The sequence below is a fragment of the Callorhinus ursinus genome, unplaced genomic scaffold, assembly GCF_003265705.2.
Source record: "Callorhinus ursinus isolate GAN/ISIS: 27379988/994484 unplaced genomic scaffold, GSC_fseal_2.0 scaffold16, whole genome shotgun sequence".
In the NCBI taxonomy this organism is placed as follows: domain Eukaryota; kingdom Metazoa; phylum Chordata; class Mammalia; order Carnivora; family Otariidae; genus Callorhinus; species Callorhinus ursinus.
The window spans coordinates 29,878,750-29,906,614 of NW_027397078.1; the positions used below are offsets into that span (position 1 = coordinate 29,878,750).

At 43.6% G+C, this 27,865-nt stretch overlaps 1 pseudogene; it reads right to left on the minus strand.

The window, feature by feature from the left end:
- Window positions 1-2,575: 2,575 nt before the first annotated feature.
- On the minus strand, window positions 2,576-27,865 carry LOC112812627 (heterogeneous nuclear ribonucleoproteins C1/C2 pseudogene; annotated as a pseudogene).

Here is a 27,865-nt window from a genome sequence, read left to right on the forward strand (position 1 = left end):
CCCCTGGGTGAAAAATTTCAACTCCAACTCAGCCTCCCATCACCAGCCTCTTTAAAAACCTACCTTCGAGTTGAGTGTGCCCCAGCCTCGCCTGGAGTAGGTAAGGATTCTAACAAAGACATCTTTTCATTATGATTCCACCTTGAAATAAAGATAGAAACATTTCTCAAGAGTTTTGCTTGAAGATCAATATTGCTTCATTTAGGGGAGAGATATATATATATATACACATATATATATGTATATCTATATTTATTTATTATCTGTTATTTATTATTTATTTATTTCATAAAAGACATCAGCCAGTTGAAGTCAATTACTAAGGAATTATGAGGGTACATGTGCAGAGTACCCATATTTCTGAAATTTTTCTGTACATGTTAAAATGTGTTAAGAACTAAGGAAGTTAGCTGGGGAACTTAAACCTCACCTTTCCATTGTTGTGATTTAGACATAAGGGTTTTCCTGATATGGTTTCTTAACATTTATCAAAAAAACCAGTAGTAACCCCATAGTAAAGTAGATTAGACAGAGAATGTCCATGATAAAATTTTGGAAATGTTAACAGCCGATAAAAACTGGGAAAATGAAGTAGTAAGAAAAAGTTTTCTTCTGGAAATAATGTCTGGAGCAGCCATTAATGATTTTAACTACCCACTTTGGTAAGGGATTTGGTTGGAGCACCGTAAATATAAAAGCAACAAACAGAAATTTTGAACATTGGACATATATGAAGAAATAAGGAAAAGAATGTCTAGTCTTTTTTTTTTTTACAAGTTTTTTTTTAAGATTTTATTTATTTGACGCAGAGAGACACAGCGTGAGAGGGAACACAAGCAGGGGGAGTGGGAGAGGGAGAAGCAGGCTCCTGGCTGAGCAGGGAGCCTAATGTGGGGCTCGATCCCAGGACCCTGGGATCATGACCTGAGCTGAAGGCAGATGCTTAACCAAGTGAGCCACCCAGGTGCCCCAAGAATGTCTAGTCTTAAATCTGCATTTTGATTTTTCATATCAATGAATGAAAAATGTCTAAATTAGCTCGAGAGTAGAAATATAGAAATTATATTTAAAAAGTGATTATAATTTAATTGTACTTTTGTTTCACTTCAAGCTTCAAATGCATTCCTGGAAAGTTAAATAAAAATATATCCAATATTTTCTTGAGTACAATTATGATTTTTTGGAGTTTCCATCAATACACAAAAGTCAACTGCATTTATATTTAATTAAGTAAGTAAATAAGTAAATTCTACACCACACATGGGGCTCAAACTCACGACCCTAAGATCAAGAGTCACATGCTCTGCCAGCCGAGCCAGCCAGGCACTCCTATTTTTTATTTTATTTTTTTTCAGAAAGTACATGTTTTATTTTAATTCCAGTAGAGTTAACATACAGTATAATATTATTTTCAGGTGTACAGTATAGTGATTCAATACATTTATACATTACTCAGTGCTCATCATGATAAACGTACTCTTTAATCCCCATCACCTATTTCACTCACCCCCACCTCCCCGTACCTCCCCTTTGGTAACTGTCAGTTTGTTCTCTTGTAGTTAAGAGTCTGTTTTTTGGCTTGTCTCTTTTTTACTTTCTTTGTTTGTTTTGTTTCTTGAATTCCACACATGAGCGAAATCACATGGTATTTGTCTTTCTCTGACTGACTTATTTCACTTAGCATTATACCCTCTAGATCTAGCCATCCATGTTGTTGCAAAATTTCATTCTCTTTTATGGCTGAGTAATATTCCATTGTGTGTATGCATGTGTATATATGTATGTGTGTATATATATCTCACATTTTCTTTGTCCATTCATCTGTTGATGGACACTTAGGCTGCTTCTGTAATTTGGCTATTGTAAATAATGCTGCAATAAGCATAGGGGTGCATATATCTTTTCTTTTTTTTCCCCTCCAAATTTCTGGTTTAAAAAGGACTTGTTTGAGAAGAAAGGTCCCAAACATCAGGTTGTTCACAAAAATAACCTACAGTATCAGCTTTAGAAAACAAATCTTAAGACTATTGCGCTAATGTTTTTTCTAGAGGATGCATTTGACATGCCAACTCTCATTCACAAAAACACGTCGTTACATTTGTGAACAGCCCCATGTAGCACTCTTAGGCGGTGTTAGGGGTATAACACGTATAGCTTGAACTCAGAGCTGCTTTCAAGTGCTACTCAAGTAATGTGATTGCCTTTGCAGTTAGGGAAGCAGCTACTGAGCTCAAGTATGAATGGAAAGAACTGTACTCCCTGCATAACAAGAGATTATTTTGGAGACCGTTGATAAAAACCACACATCGTTTTTATCATTAAGTCAGAAAGAGGAATCAAAAGCAAAAGCAAAACTTACAGGGTAAGACAACGCCCAGGAGCATCAGAGGAAGCGACAATGAGACCGGGCACAGGGCAATATGAATTAATGAACATGGGAAGGGCAAGGATGGGGGCAACAGTAAGCGTGTGCTGAAGACGATACCAGGAGAGGGGATCTGGTGAAAATTTTGATCTTAGACAAGTGCCTAAGTAAAGAAATAATGGGACAAAAGTTCCAAACCCCACTGTGTGCTTAAGAGTCATCCTCGCCATTGACACTGTCCCTGGTCATCCTTTCCTCCCTCAGCCTCTTTTTCATCATCCCTCACTCAACTCCAGCTGCTCACCACCCCCCCCCCAGTCTTCATTGCCATCATCATCCGGGAGGTCCCCCTCCACAGCAGAGCCAGCTGTAACCCTCTCACACTCCACCTTCACAGGAGTCTCATCTTCAGGGAGCTGCTACTCTGCTCCTCTTCTCAGTGACCATTCTTCATCTCTACGCCTTGTTTGCTCTGTTCTTTTTCAGTTTTTTTTCTAGGTTTTCCAGCAGAGAACGTACTTTTTGTTTTATCTGGGTCAGCTCCTCCTTAATGATGTGAAGGTCGTCTCCTTTTAACTTTCCAGACCTGGAGGAAGATCCTCACTGTCCACTCTTAGAACTGAAGCCCCCTTGCCCCTTCCTGAGGTGTTTCCTGATACGCGGTGGGATTTTGAGGGAACTACAGCCCGAGCAATAGGAGGAGGAGAAGCACATGCTGGGTAACTCTACTCCATCCTATCATAATAATCCAAGTGAAAAGAAGAGCCATACAGCTCCGCTGCAGATCGTTTTGCACGTGCTTCTCCTCAGTTCACTTTTGGCTCTGGAGACAGATTAGTATCTAAAACCTGGCCAGCTGTCATTCTGCCATCCTCCCCTGCCCCAGCAGCTTGGGCATTTCTCTCATTAACATACTGAACAAAGGCAAAGCCCTTAGGAACAGAGCAACCCACAATTTGGCTATATTGGAGAAAATTGCCTCCATGTCCGATTTCTTGACCCCAAGAGTATTGGGATTCCCAGTGAACTCACGGGAGTTCGTGGAGCAAGGATCTGTCTTGTTGGTAACATTGCTGGCCGTTGTCATTGATGATAAGGTTTCTCACAAAACCAAAAGTTGTAGCTGAAGATCAAAAAAAATCTGACTCTACGTAAAGTTCCACTAACATGTATTTCAAGTGATTTGTAACCAGGGTGGGGGAGGGAGAAGAGATTGGATTCTGAATCTCCTCCTCCCGGGTTCTACCTGGAGAAGCAACTGCTGCTTGTCAGCAGTACAGTGGTAGCCCCTCAATCTTTGTCTTTTCACTGTCTTTTCAAAGTAGTGTTTTCATATTCTTTGGGTAAATACCCCGTAGTGGAATTACTGGATCGTCTTGTAATTCTATTTTAATTTTTTGAGGAACCTCCATACTGTTTTCCACAGAGGCTGCACCAGTTTGCATTCCCACCAACGGCACACGAAGGTTCCTTTTCTCCACATCCTCACCAACATTTGTTATTTCTTGTCTTTTTGGTTTTAGCCATTCTGACAGGTGTGAGGTGATATTTCATTGTGGTTTTGATTTGCATTTCCCAGATGATGAGTGATGTTGAGTGTTTCTTCATGTGTCTGTTGCTCATCCATAGGTCTCCTTTGAAGAAAGGTCTGCTCATGTGTTCTGCCCATTTTTAATTGGATTTTTTGTTTTTTGGGTATTGGGTTGTATAAGTTCTTTATATATTTTGGATACCAACCCCTTATTGGGTATGCCATTTGCAAATATCTTCTCCCATTCATTAGGTTGCCTTTGAGTTTTATTGATTGTTTCCTTTGCTGTGCAGAAGCTTTTTATTCTTATGCAGTCTCAATAGTTTTATTTTTGCTTTTGTTTCCCTCACCTCAGGAGATAATACCTAGAAAAATGTTGCTACAGCCAATGTCAAAGAAGTTACTACCTGTGCTCTCCTCTAGGATTTTTATGGTTTCAGGCCTCACAGTTAAGTCCTAATCCTTTTTGAGTTTACTTTTTGTATAGTGTAAGAAAGTGGTCCAGTTTCATTTTTTGCATGTAGTTGTCCAGTTTTCCCAGCACCATTTGTGGAAGAGCCTTGTTCCCATTGCATATTCTTGCCTCCTTTGTCGAAGATTAATTGACCCTATAAGTGTGGGTTTATTTCTGGGCTCTCTATTCTGTTCTGTTGATCTATGTGTCTGTTTTTGTGCCAGGACCACACTGTCTTGATTGCTATAGCTTTGTAGTATATCTTGAAATCTGGCATTGTGATACATCCAGTTTTGTTCTTTATCAAGATTGCCATGGCTATTTGGGTTTTTTTGTGATTCCATACAAATTTTAGGATTATTTGTTCTAGTTCTGTGAAAAATGCTGTTGGTATTTTGATAGGGATTGCATTGAATCTGTAGATTGTTTTGAGTAGTATGGACATTTTAACAACATTTGTTCTTCCAGTCCATGAGTATCAACTGCATCTTATATGTCAGCATTTTTGCACATCACGAAGGAAGTTTTGAAAATTTATTTATTTATTTGAGGGCAAGAGAACAAGAGAGAGAGAGAGAGAGAGAGAGCATGAGCGGGGGGAGGGGAGGGAGAGGGGGCAGAGGCAGAGGGAGAAGCAGGCTCCCCACCGAGCAGGGAGCCTGATGTGGGGCTCGATCCCAGGACCCTGAGATCATGACCTGAGCCAAAGGCAGACACTTCACCGACTGAGCCACCCAGGTGCCCCCAGGAAGGAATTTTTAAAAAGATACCAATTAAAATGGTAACAAGAGTATGTAAGTTATCTAGGAATATGTCTAACAAAAATGTACAAGAATTCCATGGAATAAATTTTAAAATTTTATTGAAAGATGTTAAAGAAAATCTAAAGTTAAGTCTATGAACATACTATGTTCATAGATGGGGGATTCAATACTGTAAGTAGTTCACTTTCTTCAAATTGATGTATAAATTCAATACAATCCCAACAACCTTAATCTTGGCATGCTGTTTCTAAAATATTTATGAAGAATAATACCCAAGGGTAGCCAAGATGCTCCCCAAAAAGAGAAAGTAGGTGGTGGAATTTGACTCTCTAAATATTATATAACTGTAGTAAAGACAGTGTACTCCTGATAAGGGCTAGAAAATGGAGCAGAAAAGACACCCCAGACACAGACTCATACATATATGAAAACCTGATATATGACAGTTATAATTACAACTGGGAAGGAAAAAAAAATAACTCTTCAATATATAGTACCGGGAAAATTGGCTATCCCTAAGGGAAGAGAATGAAAATAAATCCCTACCTCACCATATACTGTACAAAATGAACTACTACTTTATTATACACATATATCCAGTCCAGATGGCTTTAAGAAATTAAATGTGAAAGACAAAACCTAAAAACTTTTGGAAGAAAACATAAGGAAATATTCATGTGACAACTCTGGGGGTAGGTAATGATTTCTTAAATAAGACAGAAAAAGTTCAAACTTTAAAGAAAAAGATTGATACATTTGATTATATTAAACTTCAGGATGTCTGTACATAAAAGAGCTTCATTAAGAGAGGGAAGAAAATAGCCACAATTTGAGTGAGGATATTTGCAATACAGGTAGCTAACAAATAATTCTTACCTTATGTGTATGTTATCTATGTTATACACACACACACACACACACACACACACGTGTGTATATTCTATTGCTGTGTAACAAATTACCTCAATACTTACAAATTTAAAATGACACATATTTATGATCTCACAGTTTTTGTAGGACAGGAATCTGGGCGTGGTTTAGCTGGATCCTCTGCTGCAGGGTCTCATTGGCTACAGTCATCTCAAGGCCCCAACTGGGAAGGATCTTCCAAGCTCAAACTCATGTGGTTGTTGGCAGGATTCAGTTCCTCAATGAGTTGTTGGCAGGAGGCCTCCCTCAGTTCCTTGCCACATGAGCATCTAACACATGGCAGCTGGCCTCATTGTGAGGAGTGAGCAGGAGAAGGCGCCAGCAAGAGAACCTGCTAGCAAGACACAAATTATGATGTTTTGTAACCTAATCTCAGAAGTGGTATCTCATCACTTTTGCCATATTCCATTTGTTAGAAACACATTACTAGGTCCAGTCTATATTCAAGGGGAGTGGATTACACAAGACTATGAATACCAGGAAGTAGAGATCATTGTTGGTCATGTTAGAAGTCTATTACAATGTATATCAACCTAGGGGTGCCTGAGTGGCACAGTCGCTTGAGCCTCCAACTCTTGGTTTCAGCTCAGGTCCTGATCTCAGGGTCGTGAGATCAAGCCCCACGTCGGGCTTCATGCTCAGTGCGGAGTCTGCTTAGAGTTTCTCTTTCCCTCTCCTCCTCCCCTTCCCACCCCCCTCTAAGATAAATAAATAAATCTTTTTTAAAAGACAACATATATCAACATAACGGGAAATTATGCAAAAGACATTAACAAATATTTCATAGCTAGGGAAACACAAATGACCCACAAACAATGGAAACACTTGTGCATGTGCGCCAGGAGAGGTATACAGCAATACATACAGCATCCTTATTTATAATAGGCAAAAACTGAAAAAGCAAATGTCCAGCACCAGTAAAATGGATAAATCATGGTATAACCATACAGTGAAATACTGTACAACAGCGAAAATGGATAAACTATAGCTGGACACATCAATGTGGAGGAACCATTCCAAAGCATAATACTGAGAGAAATAAGCAATTCACAGAAATAAATGTATGGTCTGATTCCATTTGTATAAAGTTCAAGGACAAGGGAAGTCAAATAATTTATGTATTTATATATTTCTCCCTCTATCAGAGAAATGATCAACAAAACTAGAATAATGGTTTTCTGAGGTGAGGGACAGAATACTATCGGGGAGGAGACACACGCGGGTTTCAAAGGCGTAGGGCAATGTGTGTTTAAGTACATTTCTTTATTATTATTTCACCAGTGAATACACAATACATTGTTTTGTATATGAGGGTTTTTTCATGCTAAAAACCATAGGGAAAAATAAAAAAGCTCCTGTTTACTGAGCATTCCTCTGTGCCAGCCATTTTGCAGATGCTCTCTTTGAAGGAATGAATCCCATGCTTTTTTTTTTTTTAATGCTTCACCTCTCATTTTCTGTTTATTGTTTTTTACTTTCAGGAGCATTTACCTAAAATAAAATAGAACAGATTGTGTTTAAAGCAAGGGAAAAATCATGTGATAATAAAAACAAGGAAGAAAATACTAATAACTCAAGGAGAATTTTATTTTTATACTGAATACAGAACCTAAAACCATGTCATCTACTCACAGAAGCCTCTGAACCAAAAGGAGCGACATGGAACAATCAGACTAGATCAGAGGTTTTCATCCTCGGCACTATTGACATTTTGTGCTGGATCATTCTTTGTTGTTGTATCTGTCCCGTGCACTGTAGGATGTTGAGCCGTGTCCCTGGCGTCCACCCACTGGATGCCAGTAGCGCCCCCTTCACAAGTTGTGGCAAATGAAATTGTCTCCAGACACTGCCAGATGTCCCCTGGGAGGCAGAATCATCCCTGGTTGAGATCCACTGAACTAGATGGTCCTGGCATATTCAATAGAAGTATACATATGTGAACCTATCATGTGTCCCTTTCCTATTCCCTTGGTAGTTCTCTTTCCTTCGTTTATTTCCTTGACATTTATTGAGGTACCTTCTCTAAGAACTAAATGTTAAGTAGCTTTGCTTGTTATATCATCCCTCCAGGTTTCTTTCTTTTTTTTTTTTTTAAGATTTTATTTATTTATTTGACAGAGAGAGAGAGAGAGACAGCGAGAGAGGGAACACAAGCAGGGGGAGTGGGAGAGGGAGAAGCAGGCTCCCCGCAGAGCAGGGAGCCTGACGCGGGGCTCGATCCCAGGACCCCGGGATCATGACCTGAGCCGAAGGTGGACATTTAATGACTGAGCCACCCAGGCGCCCCATCCCTCCAGGTTTCTCGAACATATTCATTTACCAGCAGAGATAACAGTGCAGAAAGAAACCAACAGTTTATAATTACAATTCTGTATTTCTTTATTTTCACATCATTTTAAAAGTAAATGGAAAGGTTTATACCTCAAGAGGATTCAAGGATGCATTAGTGACCACTTGTAGGTTTTCACTGACCTTAAAGGGGGCCACTTAGGCCCTGTCCAACTCAAGGCTAATGCAGAGTTTTTGAAGTTTTGTTGGGTTTAGCGTGTGAGGAGCTTTCACTTGTGTAAATTGGGTGACTGCTTTAATTGATTAAATCATAACCTGAGCTAAGTCGATATGCTGAAGGCAAGGTTGACCTGTATTAAAAATTTAGGGAAAGGACATTTTAAAAAGTTAATGCACGCACTTATAGGCATGCATAGTTCTTTTTCCTACTCACACACAAGAAAGAGTTTCAGTCTCTGTACATAGTAAGTGTAGGCTGCAGACTTCATCATGCCCTTTGGATGTTCATTTTCTTCGTTTAGTCATTTTAAAGACTTTTTTCTAGCTGTGCCTGACTTGCTCTTTTTCTGTCCTTGCTTGTATTTTTAAATTGTGCATTTACAAAGAATAAAAAGAAACTCCTAACTTGCAGTGTAATTGTGCACAAGGAGTGTATTTTGGTCCCTGCCGCTGTGTCAGCCTCAGAGTCGGGATGCTGTTGCCATGGAGACAAAGATGTTGAACGGGCTTCATCACCTTTGCCCTGCTATTTAAAATCATACTCATAGCAAAGCTCTGGCAGACACAGGGCTTCTTCTGGTAGGTCAACCACCTCCTCCCTTTTTCTCTTTTAAAAACAACAATTTGGCAGATTGATGCCATTTTTATTTATGACTGTTATAAAATGTAATGTAAATACCCTCTCGCACAGAATGAATGGGTAGCTCTCTCTTTGTGTTGTCTTTTTCCAGCATGAAACTGAAATTCCTTGAGAGTTTGCCAGAACCAGTCCCTTTAATGGGTTCTGCTCAGGGTTCTAGCCTCTCTCTTGGCTTTTGGAAAGTACTAGAGCAGTGGGTAGAGAACAGGGAGAAGCCGAGGATATTATAGGATGAGACAAAAAGCAGTAGAAGTTAATCACAGGCTTTTAAAATGTTTCAACAAGCCCCACTGTGTTTGGGGAGTAGGCTGCTCTCAAACACCCCTGGCAGAGGAGTGGGCCAGTACTACCTTTCTGGAAGCAATTCAGTAATAAAAGCATTAAAAATACCCTTGCCCCATCAATGACAATTCTAGCAAATTTTTGTAAGAGGACATACATGCAAGGGAACAAAGATTTGTCTACAGGATTATTCATCACAGTTTTATTTATGCTGGCGGAAAACTGGAAACAACCAGTTCAGAAACATGTCCGTAAAAGGGGATTGGTTAGGGGCACCTGGGTGGCTCAGTCGTTAAGCGTCTGCCGTCGGCTCAGGTCGTGGTCCCAGGGTCCTGGGATCGAGCCCCGCGTCGGGCTCCCTGCTCGGCAGGAAGCCTGCTTCTCCCTCTCCCACTCCCCCTGCTTGTGTTCCCTCTCTCGCTGTCTCTCTCTCTGTCAAATAAATAAAATATTTTAAAAAAAGGGGGGGATTGGTTAAATTAATTCTAGTACATCACACAATGGAATACTAGGCAGCTGTATTAAATAATAATGTGGCAGTCTATTTCTTAGCCTGAAAAGCTGTTCAAGCAATGTCATTTAACGAAAAAGAAAGGGGCAAGTTATAAATCACTAAGTGCGTTAGTATTCCATTTAAAAAATAATTATAGAAACATACACCTGTACCCATGGGAAAACTGGAAAGTTGTATGTCAAATTTTGGTTTGAGTGTTACTTTAATTTCTTTTTTTCTCTATTTTACATGTTCTACAGAGACCATTACTTATATAATATTAAAAGTCAATTAATAAAAAACTCATGCTTATATAAAATATTTTTAATTTAAAAAAATTCTAGGAGCTTTCCTTAAGAAAAGGACGTTTTACTCAATGTCCTGAGAATTCCAAAATTAAGTTACTACCTTTTGCTCTCAAATTGATTCTTTAAAAAATTTTCTGGGCAGTTTATTCTTTTGGACCCCACAAAACACAGCCAGGTAACTCCAGTTACAAGCATTGAACCCACTGAATGTTTGAGCTCCTCTCCACCAGTGTCCAGAATAGCCCCCCAGAAAGCAGGGCTGGCCCTGTCCATCACTTGGCCAGAACCCCTGGCTCCCCAAGTAACGGCCTCTGCCATTGCCAGGGCCAGCTCTCTGCGCAGGGGAGGCGCCAGCTGCCACCGAGAGTTGAGGTGAGCTGTAGAGGAGGGGATTTAATAGTTCCCTCTCTGCCCTCTGAGCACCCTCTCATTGCCGATGCAGGGATGGGGGTGGGGAATAAAGCAAACCAGAAATAAACTGGTGGCTAGGATGTGATTGTAACTCTCCATGCTCACACACACACACACACACACACACACACACACACACACACACGGGAATTTGTGTTAAATTCCATTACCAATGGCAGTTTTTTCCAATATGACAGGGTGGGAAGGGGGGTGGGTGAGGGAGTGAGTATTCCTTTGTCACCTGTACTTATTTTCTTTCCTAATGAAGACATTTTTGTGAGTCCAAAGTAATGTGCAGAAGCATTTGATGTGAACAACTGACACGAGCTCAGTGCTCATTACTTTCATGACTGCCCCGCCCCCCAATTTCCTCCACACCATCACAGCAAACAAGATAACTACTTGGGGGCACTACAGAGCATACAACAATCTAAACGAGATTTCCGTGACCCACCGTAAAGCAGAGACACCATATTAACTGTGGAGATCTTGAAACTGCCTGGTGGGAGGACCAGCCTTTCTGTCACCCCTTTGCTGCGCTGGGCCCCTGGAGGGGTGTGGCCTTCATTATCTGACTGGCAGGGAAGCTGAGGTCCCCACGCTGCCCCAGCCTGCCTCAAAACTTCACCCTCAGGTTTTCATAGACTGACTGCCTTCCAGGAGTCCAGAGGTGGCGCTGTTGCTGGGCAGGCGAGGCAAATCAAAGGCAGAGAGCCCCATCAGGTTTCCATAAACTGGAGTGTTTCAAATGGCAGCCCGTAATCCGAAGGGCAGCATCTGCCTCTTTGGATTTTGAAAAATACTATTGGCCAAAAGGTACAAGATGGAAAGGCCTAGAACAAAGCACTAAAACACAGGGGAGAAAAGATATGTCCATACTAACTACAAGGCAAACTTGCTTTTTAATTTCCCGAATATTGCCTTATATATGGTACTTTTTAAAAAGGGTCAGAATGTATCTTTATTTCACATTAGCTCAACAAAATTTTACTTAAACTCTCTGTACCTCACTATTTTCTTCTGTAAAATGGTAATAGAAATAGAAACTGCTCCATCGGGTTGTTCTGAGAGTGAAAGGAATAAGTATGTGTAAACCCCCTAAAAGTGCCTGGCAGATGATGAACGCTCAATAATTATTACTATCACTATCATCATTCTTGTCATTATTGCACATCCCTCAGTACCGAGTCCTGAGTACTAAGTACTACCAGGCACTCTGCTGAGAGCTTTATGTGCAGTAGTTGAATCTTTTTTATTGCTCCAGTCATTCCATTGTATGAACACTATTATTTCATTCTCCCACTGACGGATGTGTGAGCTCTTTGGATTTGTTTTTTTTTTTGGGCGGGGGGGCTATTTTTAACAAAGCTGCTATGAAGCATTTTGTACTTAGTCTTTACAGGACACACGCACCCATTTCTTTTGGGTACATACCATGGAGTGAAATCACTAGATCACTGTTCAGCGTTGGTAGATATTGCCAAATAGATTCCAAATTATTGCCAACGCTTATTTATTAAGCACCTATTTTGTGGTAAGCACGGAACCTATGGGTTCCGGAGCTAGAGGCTAACCAGGACACAGTCCCTGCCCCACGGAGTTAGAAATGTTTGCCCCACTGGATAGCACTTGAAACATCTTGGCTTTTACTCTCCCCTTCTCTCTCCCAGTGGAATAGTGTGAGTGCCACATACCCGATTGATGAGCCAAGGGGCAGAAAATATAAGCAATGTGCTTATAAGTTCCAGCATCACAGAGCAGGTTGGCAGCAGAACTAGAATAAGTAGAGGAACAACAACAACAGATAAAAATGAAGACAGCAACAGCAACCACAAAATCCCACTCTTACCTCTCTACAACGGCAACATAAACCTTCAAAGGGAAGCCATCCTCAGCTTTATGCAGTAGCAGGCGGTTCATGCCCCCACTCGCCTTTATTAGACCAGTGTGCAGCATAGTAGAGTGTGTCTGAGACCCCCGGGGCCCCTGAAGCCCTTCTCAGTGCTTTTGAAAATCCCAGAATTAAGCTACCTGAGCTAATCCCTGGTTTGTCTCTGGGAGAAGGCAAACAAGAGGAACCTCAGGAGCTACCTTTCCCGCCATCCAAGGAAACTAGATAGCTTAACAAAAAAGAGAGAAATAAAACATTCCGGTAACCACAGTTAAATGTCCGATGTGCCACAGATGGGTGCATTCTAAATTCAACAGAGGGCTGAATTGATATGAGCAGTCAGGGGTGGAAGGAATAGACCAGGGTTTCTCCCCCTTGGCACCGTCGAGTTTTGGGTTGGCTAAACTCTCTGCTGTCAGGAGTGTCCTGCGCATCATAGGATGTTCAGCAACTTCTCTGGCTTCTACCCAGTGATGTCATTAGCACCGCCTACCTCCCATTTGTGACAGCCAAAAATGTCTCCATACATTGCCAAATGTCCCTTAGGGGACAAAATTGTCCCTGGCTGAACCGCTGGGATATACTTAATGTTAACAGTGTGGGACAGTTGAATTTTTATATTTTCCCTCTTTTTAAATCCTGGAGGTGGGTCCTATTATGAAGCAAAAAGGCCAATATTTCCTATCAAGGAACTTTGATACTCTCTAGATAAGTGTCGGGAACACTTAGTCTTTTACTTCTTTAAGGGAAATACAGTAGAATGCTAATACCGAGTAAGAAACAGAAAATCCCCTTTCAATTCTCGAAATGTCTGAATTATTCAATTTTTCAATACAATTTTGTTTCAAATTCAGCAGAGTAAGTTCTTCAGTCACCCCTGCTGAATAATGGCTTGCAATTGTGTATCAGTTGTATATTAATAGATCTTTTCCAAAGGTTTTAAGGTCTTTGAAAACAACTTCCTCCCATAAATGCTTTGTTCTTGTTGGTATTATCGATATGTATGATTTTCCCTATCCCCGAAGGAAGGCATTGGTAAACAGATGCTAAAATTGTGTTTGGACTTTGTCTAATTCTGTTCAACTGGGTCAGAGGGATTATCATTTTCAAAGAAGGAAGTTCTTTTCCGTAATGGTGAAGGCTTAACAGTGTGTATCTGTCTTATTCATTCAGTTTAAAAAAAAAAAATTATTGAATGCCTACCCGGTGCTCTGCCCCCGGGGATGTAGTGATGCCTGCGACAGGCTCCGGGAGCGCGCTGGTGGTGGTGGGTGGAAAGGGCACCATTCAGGGATCAGTAGTGGCAAGTTGTTAGTTCTGGCTCTGCCAGTTGGCCAGCTCTGAGAGCTGGAGAGGGTCACTTCATCTTTGTAGAACCATCTATTCACTGACATAGGTGGATTAACTGAAATGGCAGGTGGGTTTCGCCTCTAGTGCCAACTCGCATCCGGTACTATTGGCCGCCCAGAGTACTTGATTATGAGGTTCTGTCTTCACTCAATGGCAAAGATAGCTATCATTGATTACTGATGTCTGGCGTGGGTGCACCATAGGAAGTGGACGGTACCCTAACGAGTGTGCCATCCCTGGATTTCTAAGGCTTCGGATTCTGTGATTTGCAAGCAATCTCCCCTCCTGTCTCAGTATAGTTTGGCGTGGGGGAAGTGAGGTAATTGAAGTTTTTTTACTTTAAAAACAGGCTATATTTCCCCCGTCTTCCACTTCTAAATCTCTTGGTCCTAGAAAAGGATTTTAAAGTATTCCCCAAAAGGTTAGTTTGCAATATTTTCTGACATCCTGCTCCATCTTTTGAAAAGATCAAATAAGGCAAAACTTGACCTCCCTTCATTCAGGGCCTTTTTGGGTAAATGATTTTCCAGGGCAATGAGAGATGACTGTTTTCTTAATTTTGAATAGATGAAAATAGACACCAATCAACAAACCTTTGGCTAAGGGGAAAAATCTCTTTAACTCACATTTTGCTTCAATTACGGTGAGGACAAAGGAGCACATTGCACCCTGTGCATGAATAGATGCTTCATTATTCAAAACAAGCATCAAAGAGCATTCCGTCCCCTATAGAAAATATGCAATCACTGTTTAATTCAATGGTAGGATGCAAATTTAAATTCCCAGAAGGGGAAGACTGTTAATGCCATTTAAATTGGTTGTAAATTACAGATAATACGCTTGAGACCCCCGAATACAGATTAGTGGAGTATTGCTTTAGGAATTCCATTCGACTTTGAACTTAATTGTGTATTTATCTATGAAAAATAAAGCCATGAAGGCTTGTTTACAGCTACATTTTATTGCCTATCTTTTTTCTTTCTGAAGCAAATATTTCACTTTTAAATGCCACAGAGATGGCACAGCATAATATAAGGAAATGTAATGATGTTAAAGACAGATCAGTACCCTCAGAGGCAGCTCTTCATTAACAAACAAACAAAACAAAACAAACCTAAGAGAGGAATTTAATCAAGAGATCACACTAGCTGACTTTTCTTTTGACTTCATATCTATTGGTGTTTCTACAGCTTAAAAATCCCACAGTCACAAGACAATTGTGAGTTTCAGAAATTAGAGGCCGGGATTATCTCTTACTGCTAAAGTCTATCAGCCACTTAGAGGTTGTTTCTCATTTTCACAGAGTAACTAATCATGAGTGGGATGCCTGATGGGGCAAGTCTTTGTTGGAAGAATTATTCCTTAAAAACAAGGGCTTTTCAGAAGGAGAAAGTGTTAGATAAAAATGGACACTTTTCAGCAAGGGTTTCTGAGCTCCCAGCTTGAAGAGGAGCGATTTCCCTCCTCCCAGTTCATAGAAGTGAAAACGTTCCCTGCCCCCCCTTGATGTGGTTTCATGTCTCAGGTAGGAAATAGGTTACTCGGGGTGATAGAGATAAATCAGCTTTGAGGCTCGTGTTCTCTCCTCTGGCAGTCTGTAGGGCGTGTTTTTATTGTGTGTGTGTGCGCGTGCACGCGCGCGTGTGCGTGCATGTGTGTGTGTGTATGTGTGTGTGTGAAACTGAAAGGTATTTTGAAAAAGTTGCCATTGATATATATATATACACAGAATGCAGCCAAGCTGCAGAACAATGGAGGAATGCCTAATTCATTATGCCAGAAAATGGATCGTTACCATCAATACCACATGGAGTTAATCATTTCCAAAGAACTCTAATGCCAGGCTATCCATAACACTGCACCTAAATGGAGTAATGTTTTATTTTTTCTTTGATCTGTCAAAGGTACTTCAAGCTTTGCCAGGACCTTAGAGACACTATCAGCATTTCATTGTATAGTTCCTATGAATTACACAGACCTTGTGATATCACAGAGGTTAACTGAATTTTTAAAATCGCTGGTATTGTTTTGTTTACTTGTCATTTGTTTATGCTTTATAAAATAACACAGAGCCTGACATACACACCCCTTTCTTTTTCTGGCTATTTGCATTTACATTAAACAGGAGTTTTTTCCTCTGTGCCCTTAAGAGTAAGGATGAAAACAGCCATTTGCAGCCCAAGGCTTAAAGAAAAGGTGGATAAGATCCAGCTAATCTGCTCAGGAGACTCGACAAAATATGTGTGTGCTAGGGGGCAGATTTGTGATTTAGGATCCTTCTGCCTTTTCCTTCATAGGCTTTGGATCAGAACAATCCTGATGCACATAAAAAGTAAACAAGGAGTAGCTAGCTTCCCGTTCTTAGGCCCTCGGTGCTCTGTGCATCTGTACGTCTTTAAGCCTTACCGGGTGAGGCTGGAGGCTGGCCTCCTGCCCGAGCTGTGCCCACCTGTGCTGGCAGTGAGTGATTAGCACCACGATGGCCATTTGTCTTTTCTTGGTCTCTTCTGGGTGTGGGTTTGGGACAAGCATACTGTCTTCTGGAAGAAGCCACTGACCAGCATTCCAAAAAGGCTGGGTAGGCCTGCTCTAGGTCCCCGTAACCTGGCCCCCAGCCCTCAAAGCTAACAAGAACAGGGAGGCAGGGCAAAGCAAGTACCAGACTAGGGGCATGAGACCTGGGTTCTTGCCTGGCCTCTGTCATCTTTTCTATCAGATCTCTGGGCCTCACTTAAAAATGTTTTCTCATCCTGAAAGTGAGAAGAGCTATTCATTTGAACTAACCTTTGGTGAGCACTTAGCACATACTGGACTCTGCCCTGGATCCTGGACAAAAATAAAAACAAGACATTCTTTTCATTAAGGGATTCAAGGTGGAAGGTTGTAGGGAGGGGTGTAGACAAACTTGTAGACATATAATGATAATAAAATGCAGTGAGTTCTTTTTTTTTTTTTTTAAAGATTTTATCCATTTATTTGACAGAGAGCAAGAGAGAAAGCATGAGGGAGCACAAGCAGGGGGAGCTGCAGATGGAGAAGGAGAAGCAGGCTTCCCAATGAGCAGGGAGCCCGATACAGGGCTCAATTCCAGGACCCTGGGATCATGACCTGAGCTGAAGGCAGACGCTTAACCAACTGAGCCACCCAGGTGCCCCTAAAGATTTTTTTATTTATTTGAGAGAGAGAGAGAGAGAGAGTGCGTGCATGTGCAAGCTTGGGGAGGAGCAGAGGGAGAGGGAGAGAAGCAGACTCCCTGCTGAGCGTGGAGACCATGGGGCTCAATCCCAGGACCCTGAAATCATCACCTGAGCTGAAATCAAGAGTCATGCCCCAAAATGCAGTAAGTTCTTAACCCTGGTATAAACAGAATACTGTCAAAGCCCAGAGGACGGCCAGTTAGATTTAAGATCACTTCTGCACATCCATTAAGAACATAGGCTTTGGGATGCCTGGGTGGCTCAGTCGGTTAGGCAACTACCTTCGGCTCAGGTCATGATCTCAGGGACCCAGCCCCCATCGGGCTCCCTGCTCAGTGACGAGTCTGCTCCTCCTTCTCCCTCTGTGATCTCTTTTGCTCTCACTCTCTCTCAAATAAATAAATAAAATCTTAAAAAGAAAAAAAAGAGCATAGGCTTTGAAGCCAGACCAGTTGGTTTCACAACCTGGCTTCTCCCTTACTAGCTGTGTGACCTTGAGCAAGTTACTTAACCTCTCTGTGCCGTCGTTTCTCATCTTTCAAATGGAGGTGTTAATAGTACCTACCTCTTTGGATTATTCAAACAATTAGGACAGTGTCTGGCATGCAATGAACCCTATATATGTTCATATATAGTGATAATGTTCGAGAATTCCCACAAGTCCATGGGGTTGTAAAGGAAAGAGTGAATGAAAGGGAATCCTTAACTTTAACAAAATATAACTACATTTCAGAGAGAATGAAGATGAACGTACATTGTGTACTTATTAGGTGGTCATCTGGGTCAGTAACACCCCTGTATCCCTTGGATGCCCATAAGTCAAGGCCCAGGCTGCCACTAGGAGCGTTTGGCCTGGTTAGGAGCGTTTGGCATGGTTAAGGGTGTTCTGCATTAAGACTAGGGAAGGACCGTTCTCATTCTTTGATCTGCAACCGGCTCCCAGAGAACACACACAGAGAAGCTAACCATCCCTTTGCCCACCCGGCTAGGTCAGACCGTGGGAGAGAAGTCTGGAGCAGGAACATTTTCGGGCCTCACTGACTCCCATGTCTGAGAAGGAAAATAGGAGGGTGGGTGGGTCTTTATGCTTAGAAGTTGCAAAAATGAAGCCAGAACTTGGCCCTGGTGGGAAGGAGGGCCATGGGGCTGGCTGGATGTCAGTGGACTCAGGCCAAGTGCGGGCAGCTGTGGGCTGCTTGGGAAGGTCCTTCTGGGAAGTGGGACGCAAAGAGAGAGAGGGAATTGGGGAGGCTCAGGAGACTGGGATGGGGTCTTGATGGGGAATTTGAGAGAAAGGAGACCAGGTTAGACCTTGGAGATCCAGTACTGAGAAGGGCAGGAAAACAAGCCACAGTAAGCACACACCTGCGATGAGCAAGGAGCAGAGAGGGTCAGACTCGTGGGAAGAGGGACGTGCTGGTAAATATTTAACACCCGGCCCCTTTGGGAGGGCGGGCAGGGAGGGCACTCCTTCACAGAATCTGCTGATTTCCTAGTGTGAATCCAGCTGCTGTGGCTGACGTGGAGCTACCAGAGTGATATCACACAAAGCGGAGTTGGGAAGAACTGCCCCGTGGTGCCAATCACACGTTATTTCCACCTGCAACGTGTGCAGTAGAGATTCGGATAATCTCAAGTGCCTGGAGAAGAGTAAAATGTAACAAAAGAATGAGGAAGTAACAGGTTTTAAGTATTTATTACCTTAGCTTGAATATAATTTATTTAATCGTAAATTTCTAGACTTTCCTTTTAAATAATGACCACTGTTTACAGCTGGGGTGCAAAATTCTTAAAAATTTAACGATTGGCCTTTGGAAGCTGGCTCCAGAGCAGCATTGAAATACTCATCCTCCTCTTGATATCTAGATGACAAGCTTCTTGTGAGGGTCAGAAAAGTATGTGGAAGCATTTCAAGAACTGTAAGCAGCATGTACGTATTATATACAATGAAAAATTATTCTCATGGGGACAGATAACCTAGTGGTCAGGAAGGCAGTCTCTGGAACCGGCCTGCCCAGGTCTGAATCCTGGCTTTACTCTTGTGAGGTGCGTGCCCTTGGGCAGACCCTTGCCCTCTCTGAGCCTCAGTTTCCTCTTCTGTAGAGTTTCCGTGAGGCTTGGTTAATATTGTAAAGTACCTAGAACAGTGTCTAATGCACGGTAAGCGCCTTTTAAGTATTGACTACAATTGTTTATCAGCGTGAGCAGCAGCAAACCTGCAATTCTTCCAGAACCAGATCTTAGCCTCCACTGCCCCCCCAACTTGGTTTTAAAGAGACAGCTCCTCTCTGTGGTAACAGATTTGCTACTGTGCTAACAGCCAGTGCTTTTTAGATAATGAACCCTGAGGCCTTTTGGGGCGATAAAGATGCTGCTGGAATCAGATTCCATGGCCACTCACCATAGTAGCCGGTGGTGGGAGAGTGATCTTATTACATGCCTGGCTGGCTCACTTACTTCACTCGTGACCTAGGCAGAGGCTGGAGCCAGGGCAGAGCCCCATAGTTGGAGGGGCCATCAGCTGCCCCAAAGAAGCTGGTCATTTACTGGCTCAGGACAGGAAATGGCGGCAGAGACTGCTCAGCACAGGCCCCGGGGCTGGGCAGAGTAAGAAAGCAGACAGGAGGAGAGAGAGAGACCGGGACAGCATGAGGCAGGGGCCAGGAGCCAAGGCCGCCACAGCAGCCACCGACCGCTTCAGGGAGTCCCGCTTCCAAGGCAGAAGGTTCTCAGGCAAAGAGTCAGAGTCAGGGACAGATTTTGGTGGGCAGGGAGGAAGGTGGTTAGGCAGGTGCTTAGAGTCTCCTCACCAGGGACAAAGAAGTCAGGTCCCATGACAGATAAGAACAGAAAGGCAAAAGTGAAGAAAGGCTTAGTCCACAAGGCAGAAAAGTCAAGGCAGGCTGCTAAGGCCAGGTTTTTTCCAGCTCAGGCACTGCAACCATTACAGAGTCCTGAGTTCCACAGAGTGAGTCAGAACCAACATTTCCTCTTTCTTTACAAACTAGAAAAGAGCAGTGTGGTATAGATTGCCTAGATGCTCATCAACCCCATTTCCCCTTCCTGGGTGCTCAGACTGTTTCCCTGTGGCCCTTACAGTTAGGTTAGAACCATGTGACTTAGTTGTGGCCGTGGAGTGTAGGCATAAGTGATGCTAGCCACTTGTGAGCCTAATCATAAAATCTTCTCAGTGACTCTCCCTGCTCCCCTCTCCCCAACTACCCCCCCCCCCTCTTCCCCCCCCCCCCCGCCTTTCCTTTCTGCCATGATCCTTTGTTCAAGGTGGTGGTGTCATAACATGGAAAGAGTCTGGATCTCTGGGGTGGGGAGAAAGCCACTAAGGAGAGCTGCCTGATCTGGACTGGGCTAGGACATGGGTAAGAAATAAACTTGTATTTTGTTAAGCTGCTGAGATTTAAGGGCTGTTTGTTTCAGCACCTAGTAAGCATTGCCCTAATAAAAAGAGCAGAATAAAATGGAATGAAGTGGAAAGGAAGGAATATAATGGAATAAATTACAAGACAATAGAATAGAGACTATCAGGGTGCATTACAGGTAATAAAAAGTAAATTTGTTTGGTGAGGCATTTGTTTCAGTTCACATGTATACTACTTCTCGATATAAATTTTATTTTTTGCTGGAGGAAGAGATGAAAAGCAGAAGCTTTCAGTAAGATAGGGATTGTATATCCAGCACCTTTGTAAGTATAGACTTGCTGGGCACCCTACTAATGGCTTCATTGAGCCTGCCCAGTCTACTTTCTCTTCCACTGGAAATAGCATCCCAGTCTTAGTCTTTGTTTTTTTAAAGTAAACTCTATGCTCAATGTGGGGCTTGAACTCATGACCCCGAGGTCAAGAGTCATGTTCTACCCACTGAGCCAGCCAGGTGCTCCTCGGTCTTAGACTGATAGCTTATGTGGGGCTGGCTCTAGCCCTTGAAATCAGGGTGAAGGATGCATGTATGAAGCCTGGTCAATTAAGGTGTTCCATTCTGGAGTGTCTCAGAGATTGGTTCAAGGATGAACACATGAGCCAAGTCGGTCCACTCAGAGCTAATATTGGGACTTTGGCTGGAGTGATCGTAAAAAGAAGTGTTTTGTTTCTCCTGGTTTGGGAGCTTTGGGGATATAAATCTTTGGGGAGATGAGCTCCAGGTGACCATGTGGCCATCACAGGGGAGAACATGCCTGGGAAGAACCATCACTGAGGAAGGCAGAGCTGGAAATTGAACAAGACAAAGCCCTGATGACATCGTTCCAACCCCTGGATCTAGCCATGCCTGAAGTCATCCCTATGGTTTTTAATTGAGTGCATAAATTCAGCAATTGGCTTCTTCTAGATCGGGTTGGGGTTTTGGCAGTTGTAACTGAAAGAGACCTGAGGCTGTGGTCTTCCCCATCTTTAAGATGTCACTTCCTTGGTAAAATGGGCCTCAGAAAAGGATTAAAGTAGAAAACAGCTGCTTTGCCAAGGAAAAGGGGCTTCAGTCACTGAAGAGTCAGGCCTTTGACATATGGAAAAAAGTGTAAGGTAAAATCCAAGGAGAAACTGGTTTTTTCTTGTTTTCTGTTTTGAGAGGATGAAGAACAGATGAGTACCATTAGAACTAGTAATGTATTTCTCTTCATGTATTCAACACATATTTACTGAACACCTTCCATGTGCTGAGAACTGTGTTAGGCTCTGGAGATACAGCACTGAGTGATAACAGAGCAAATTTCTTCTGAAGAGCTTACTCTGCGTCAGATCCTGTTCTCAGAACTTTATGCTTATTAATCTTATTTGTCCTTCATATGTACCCTGTCAGGCAGATAACGTTTATTTCCTGTTTTATACACGACAGAACTGAGGCACGGAGCCGCTAAGCTAGGAAGAAGCAGAGCTAGTGTTGAACCTTGCGATACTGGCTTCAAGTCTGAGTCTCAAACGCAGTAAACTGTACAGCCATTTCCTTGCTCACTCTGCACTCACAGCTGTTCCTACAAAGGACCATCCTCGAAATCTCTTGGGATCTCTGCTCTGAGTTTCTTCTTTCCGAATTCAGTTTAACAAAGTCTAACCTTGACTTTGACTTGAACTGTAACATCACTTGTTGAATTCCAGGCACTGCTCAATTTATCTTTCTGAAATTGGTATAACTATCAGCTGCTAGTATATGTGACTCTGGGTATGAGAAGGATAAAAAATCGCTCACGGACACAGTGTAGTGTAGTGGTTAGGAGCGTAGCTTTTGGACTCGTCTTAGATACCGAGTTCTAATTTCTGCTCTGCCACTTTCTGGCTGCGTGACCTTGTAGAAGTTACTGACCTTCTCTGAACTTCTTGTTTCTTCATCTTGGAAATGGGGTTAATGATTGCAATTCATCTGGTTGTTGCACAACTGAAATAAAGTAATAAAGCGCCGGGGGCAGAGTCAGCACCCAGTAAATACTGGTTGTTAGAGCTCTTTTTTTTTTTTTTTTTTTTTTGGCTCTCAGCTCCTTGTTTGTAAAATGAGCTGGGCAAGATGCTCTCTGAGGTCTCTGCTGGCATATGTTTGTGTGACTAGTATTTTCCAAATGCTAATTTGGGAATGGCAAATTCCCACTGTCATGGTTTTTCTTTTAAAGAATTATTTTCTGTTGTGTCTCCATAAGGTTGGGCTTTAAGTGCTAGTTTGCAGCCAAAGGAGCTTTAAGCCTTTCATATGACATCATAAGTTTGTGCCCATAAAAGTGACAAAATGCTATATACCAAACCAGTGAGGGAGAGAATTCCAGGGGCCAGTGGTTCTAATCCAAAATCTGGGTCTTCTCTCTCTGGTGGGCATGGGTGGCTTGGCTTCCCCGCGTCCTTGACTCCCACAATGCTGGAGACACTCTGATCCCCAAGTTAGAGGTGGTGGCACTGGGGGATGGGCAGAGGTTGAAGAAGCAAGGGAGGGGCAGGGAAAGACCAGAGGAGGAGGGGGAGAAACAGCGGAAGGAGGGGCCTCAGGAGAGTCAGGGTGGGCAGGGGCCAGGGGAGAGGAGAAAGAAGAGGGGGGAGAAACAAGAGAGGAGGTGGGGAGGGAAAAGAGAGGAAAAGGCTAGGACTCAGCTAGAACATGGGCAAGGAAGGACTGGGAGCCAGGAAGAACTGGGCAGACCGATTGGGGAAGTCAGCTCCGACCTTGCCATGAAATGTTCAATCTGTTATGGTAGAAGCTGATTTCTGAACCATCCTATTGGAAACCATGGAACAGATTCAAAAATAGGAGACCATAACGGGTCGAGGAAAAATTAATGACCATAGAATGTTCCTTTTTTTTTTTTTAAAGGTTCTATTTATTTATTTGTCCGAGAGAGAGTGCGGGTACACAAGCAGGGGGAGCGGCAGGCAGAGGGAGAGGCAGGCTCCCCGCTGAGCAGGGAGCCCGATGTGGGACTCGATCACGGGACCCTGGGATCATGACCTGAGCCAAAGGCAGACACTGAACCAACTGAGCCACCCAGGCGCCCCCATAGAATGTTCCTTAAAAACCAAACTATCGGGGTGCCTGAGTGGCACCCAGTCACTTAAGTGCTCGACTCTTGATTTTGGCTCAGGTCATGATCTCAGGGTCCTGGGATGGGACCAGTGTTAGGCTCTGTGCTCAGCGGGGAGTCTGCTGGAGATTCTCTCTCCCTCCCTCTGCCCCTGCCCCTACCCTCCCCGCTCACGCACTCTCCCTCCCCCCAAGTAAATAAGTAAATCTTTGAAAGCCAAACTATCATAATGCCATTGACCTCTTTTGCACTCTGCAGAGTCACTCCCAAGCCGTGATTTATTGACTGTTGAAATGCATAAGCAAATGCAATGCAAACAAAAAAAAAATAGGTGGAAAAGACTACATGTCTACACTTCTCAGAGAGACACTCTTAAGTGGTGTGAATTTTCCTTCCTTCCTTCACTTACTCATTGCTTTATCTGCCAGTCACTCATTGGGCACCTATTCCGTACCATGCCACCTGGTAGATGGTAGGGGTTCAGAGATAACTAAGACACGTTTCCTGTCCTGTGGAAGAACGAAAATACAGTGTCAGTTTGGGCACTCCTCCCATCCAGATGTGGGGGACCATATCCCTTACCCTTGAACCTTATGTGGCCTTTATGCCTCACCTGTAACCTACAGAATGAAGTGGAAGTAACATATAAGGTTAGGTTATAAAAGGTGGTACATCTTCTGCTTTGCTTTCTGGGACATTCACACTTAGAGCCTTGAACTGCTGTGAAAGAGATCTGATGGCCCTGAGGCCACCGTGGCGTGAGGGAGCCCAAGCAGCTACATGAAGAGGCCATGTGTATATGTTCTGATTAATAGACCCAGCTGATGTCCCAGCCAACAGCCAGGATCAACTTTCAGGTGTGAGTGAAGATCCTTCAGGTCATTCCAGCCCCGAGCCACTCAGTCACCTTCAACCGCTGGGTCTTCCTAATTTAGGTCCCAGACAACATGACACCAGGGCAAGTCATTCCCGCTGTTGTTCTATTTGAATTGCTGACAACAGGGTCCATCCATGGACATAATAAGTGTTGATTTATGTCACTAAGTTTTAGGATGATTTGTTATGCAGTAGTAGTAATTGGGACACTTTCTAGTGATCATTAAAATCCCAAATAACCCTGAAAACACAGTTATTAAATTACCACCATGATCATCATCCCCAGAGGTATTCTTCATTTGCCCATTCATGATACTTGCTGGGACTCACAGCAATTTAAAGAGTTACTGTCCTCAGAAAGTTGATAGCCTGACATGGGCAGATCCAACCCAAGGGGCTTAACACTTAACAACCAGAATGTACCAAGGGGGCCAAAAATCTGGTCCTTTAAGAAGCTTTATTAATGCAGCAGCCTAAAAATGACAACTAAAGCCCTTCCTTATACCATGATTCAGGGATATGCCAACTGCTTAAACTCACTTTCATTTCCCACCAGTCTGTCTTTTTGTATAGCATGGATACTGACCACGACAGGCAAGCGTGGCAGAAAATATGAGTGTACCATAGATTCATACAATGCTAAATCTAAAGGAGGTGCACAGATCACCTGCTCCAGTCCACACACACTTGCCCTTTGAGGACATTACTGAGGTCCAGAAAATTGAGTGCCAGCTGGTGACCATGTGCCAGGACCCAGGGCCCCTACCTTGTTTCTCTCCAGCCTCCTTTCCCTGCACATCAGGGAAGGCATTGTACTCAACGTGGCAGCATGTAGAAATTCCAGGCCCATCTCATGGGGTCCGAGAGAGCTGGGACGGAGCTCAGTTCGGCTACTTCCTAGCTGTGTGAATGTGGCCCAGTTACTTAATTTCACTGAGCCTCCGATTTCTCATCTGTAAAAGGAGGGGTGATTACAACGCTTTACCAACCAGGATTCCTTGTGGGAGTGCGTGGAGATGATGCGCAGGAAGCACATAGCTTCACACCTCACCTGGTCTGCAGTAAGCACTTAGAAAGCCCAGATCGCTCTACAGTGAAAACTTTTGGGCTGTGCCTTGAAGAAGTGGTTTTTGGGCTGAGTGAGAAAGTGTGGTTTATTTTTTTTTCTAGTTTGAGGGTGATCAAAAGGGGTGCAGGCCAGCACTGTGCCAGCCTTCTGGGAGAAGGAGGCGGCTGCTGGCTTTAGCTGAGCACTGGTGACGTTGCTGCCTCGTCGCCTCTGTTCTCTGGATGCTGGCAGAGAACTCGGCTTGTCCCTTCTGAGACACTCCCCTCCACCTGTGAATGACATTTCAACTCCTCTAGGCCTGATGCACCTCCTCGATCTAATTCCTTGCCCCCTGCCTTAATCCTCCTTGTCACCCCTCAGAACTTGAGGGCTCCCTGTGGATGTCTGTCAGGGGCTGCAGTGTGATCAGCTCCCTGCCTCCTCCTGCCAGTGGAGTCCCAGGGGAGCAGCACAGTGCACCCTGGGGGAAATAAAAATCCAACTGCTCCGCTCTGGCTCCTGGCACTTCAGAGCACCCTGCTGACCTCAAATCCTGGAGCAACCTCCAGAGCTCAGCTATAAAGCAAGGGAGGGAAGCGCTGGGCACCCCAAACAGAAGGAAGCTAAGAGGACAGCCCAAGCTAACGTTTCTATCCAGGTGCGTGGAATGGCTCTTATGCCAGGAATGGTGCCAATTACCAGAGAGAAGGGGCTAAACCTCCTTTTGGCTCTCTGAGGTCCACGCAGTCATTCACGAAAATTTCTTACAAATGTACAGTGTTCCAGGCATTATCTTTAGCACAAAAATGAACAAAATGGCGATGGACCTGCTTTCTACAAGCGCATAGTCTTCAGGGAGAAGCCAGACTCAGAAACGACCACACAGTGTGATCGGTATTGAATTTGCCATATGTGTGACAATAGCAAGGGACACAGAGGGTGTGGCTGTTGGTGCTGTCAGAGGCTGAAGGAGGGGTTAGGAAGTCTTCATAGAAGAAGTGGCATTCTTACTGAGTGTTCAGTGATGAGCAGGGCTTGGCTAAAGCAGAAAGTGTGACCCAGGCCTAGGCACCAGCATGTGCAGAAAAGGACAGCAGTCTGAAAGAACTTGGAGTGTTTGGAGGAGCACAAACCGCCTGGGGGAAAGGGAAAGAGGTGGTGGGAAATGAGGTTAGGAAAATGATAGGGGGCCAGACTTGAGAGCCTTTGGCTGCATATATAATCTAGAGGTTGTACTTTATTCCATTGGTAAAGTGGAGCTCCTGAAGGTTATTGAGCAGCGGGAGGACATGTAGCTTTGTATTTCAGAAGGGTAATGCTGCTCCCAGGGTAGAGGGGGAAGCACATGGGTCTGAATTAAATGCAGGGTGACCATTCAGCAGGCTCTGGCTTCATCCAGGCAGGAGGGGATGAGGACATGTGGCAGAGACCCGCCGGACAGAGGCTGGTGGAGTTCCATCTAGCAACAGCCTGATCAGATTTAACTTATACACACTCTCTCTGTATCCCCCAGACCCCAACTAACAGTAAGTGCTCCATAAACATTTGTTAAAGGAATGAACAAATGTGGAACATTTTACCTTCCAGGGACTTTCATGATGTGAATTGGAGACTCTGCGGGACCTCAAATTGTGCTTGGATCTTGACCTCCTAATGTCAAATGTGGAGGCTTCAGTCTGTAGCAGGACAACCCAGGGCTGTTGCTCTGCCCTGGTCATTCTAGGGAGCAAAAGCCTCCTTATTTAGGAGGGGCAGTGGAATCAGGCCATGAAGTTTCCCTGGCATCTGCAGATTTTGTATGGAGGTCAGAGAAGAGGGAGCAGAAATCGGCCAGGTAATTTTCACCATGAGGCCAAAGTGCTATGGACCTAGGTGTTTGCTGTCTTCCACTCCTGTCTCTCATAGTTCCAGGGTCCATTGTGAGCTGTTAGCTCACTTTTGTGTCTGTTAAGTCCTGGGTAGGGGGGAAGGTCTTGGTTTGGCTACCCCCTCGGAGCAGGTCCAGAGACAAAGACTCAAATGCAAGTTGTTTATGTGGAAGGCAGTCCCAGGAAACCCTGGTTGGAAAGTGGAGGCCTGAGAAGGGGAGAGAAGGAAGCCACAACTGCACGTGACAATAAGCAAGTTACCATGTGGGCTCCTGGAGATCAACCCACTCTCTCAGGGAGGAAACTCTCAAGGGTAGTGTTGGAGACATTTCAGACTTACCCCACCAGTGGGATGAGAAAGCTGGGGTCTTTCTCCACCAACTCCCATCTGTCAGTGTCTGAGGGCTGTTTCCAGGGGCATGCACTCTCCAGCACTTCCAT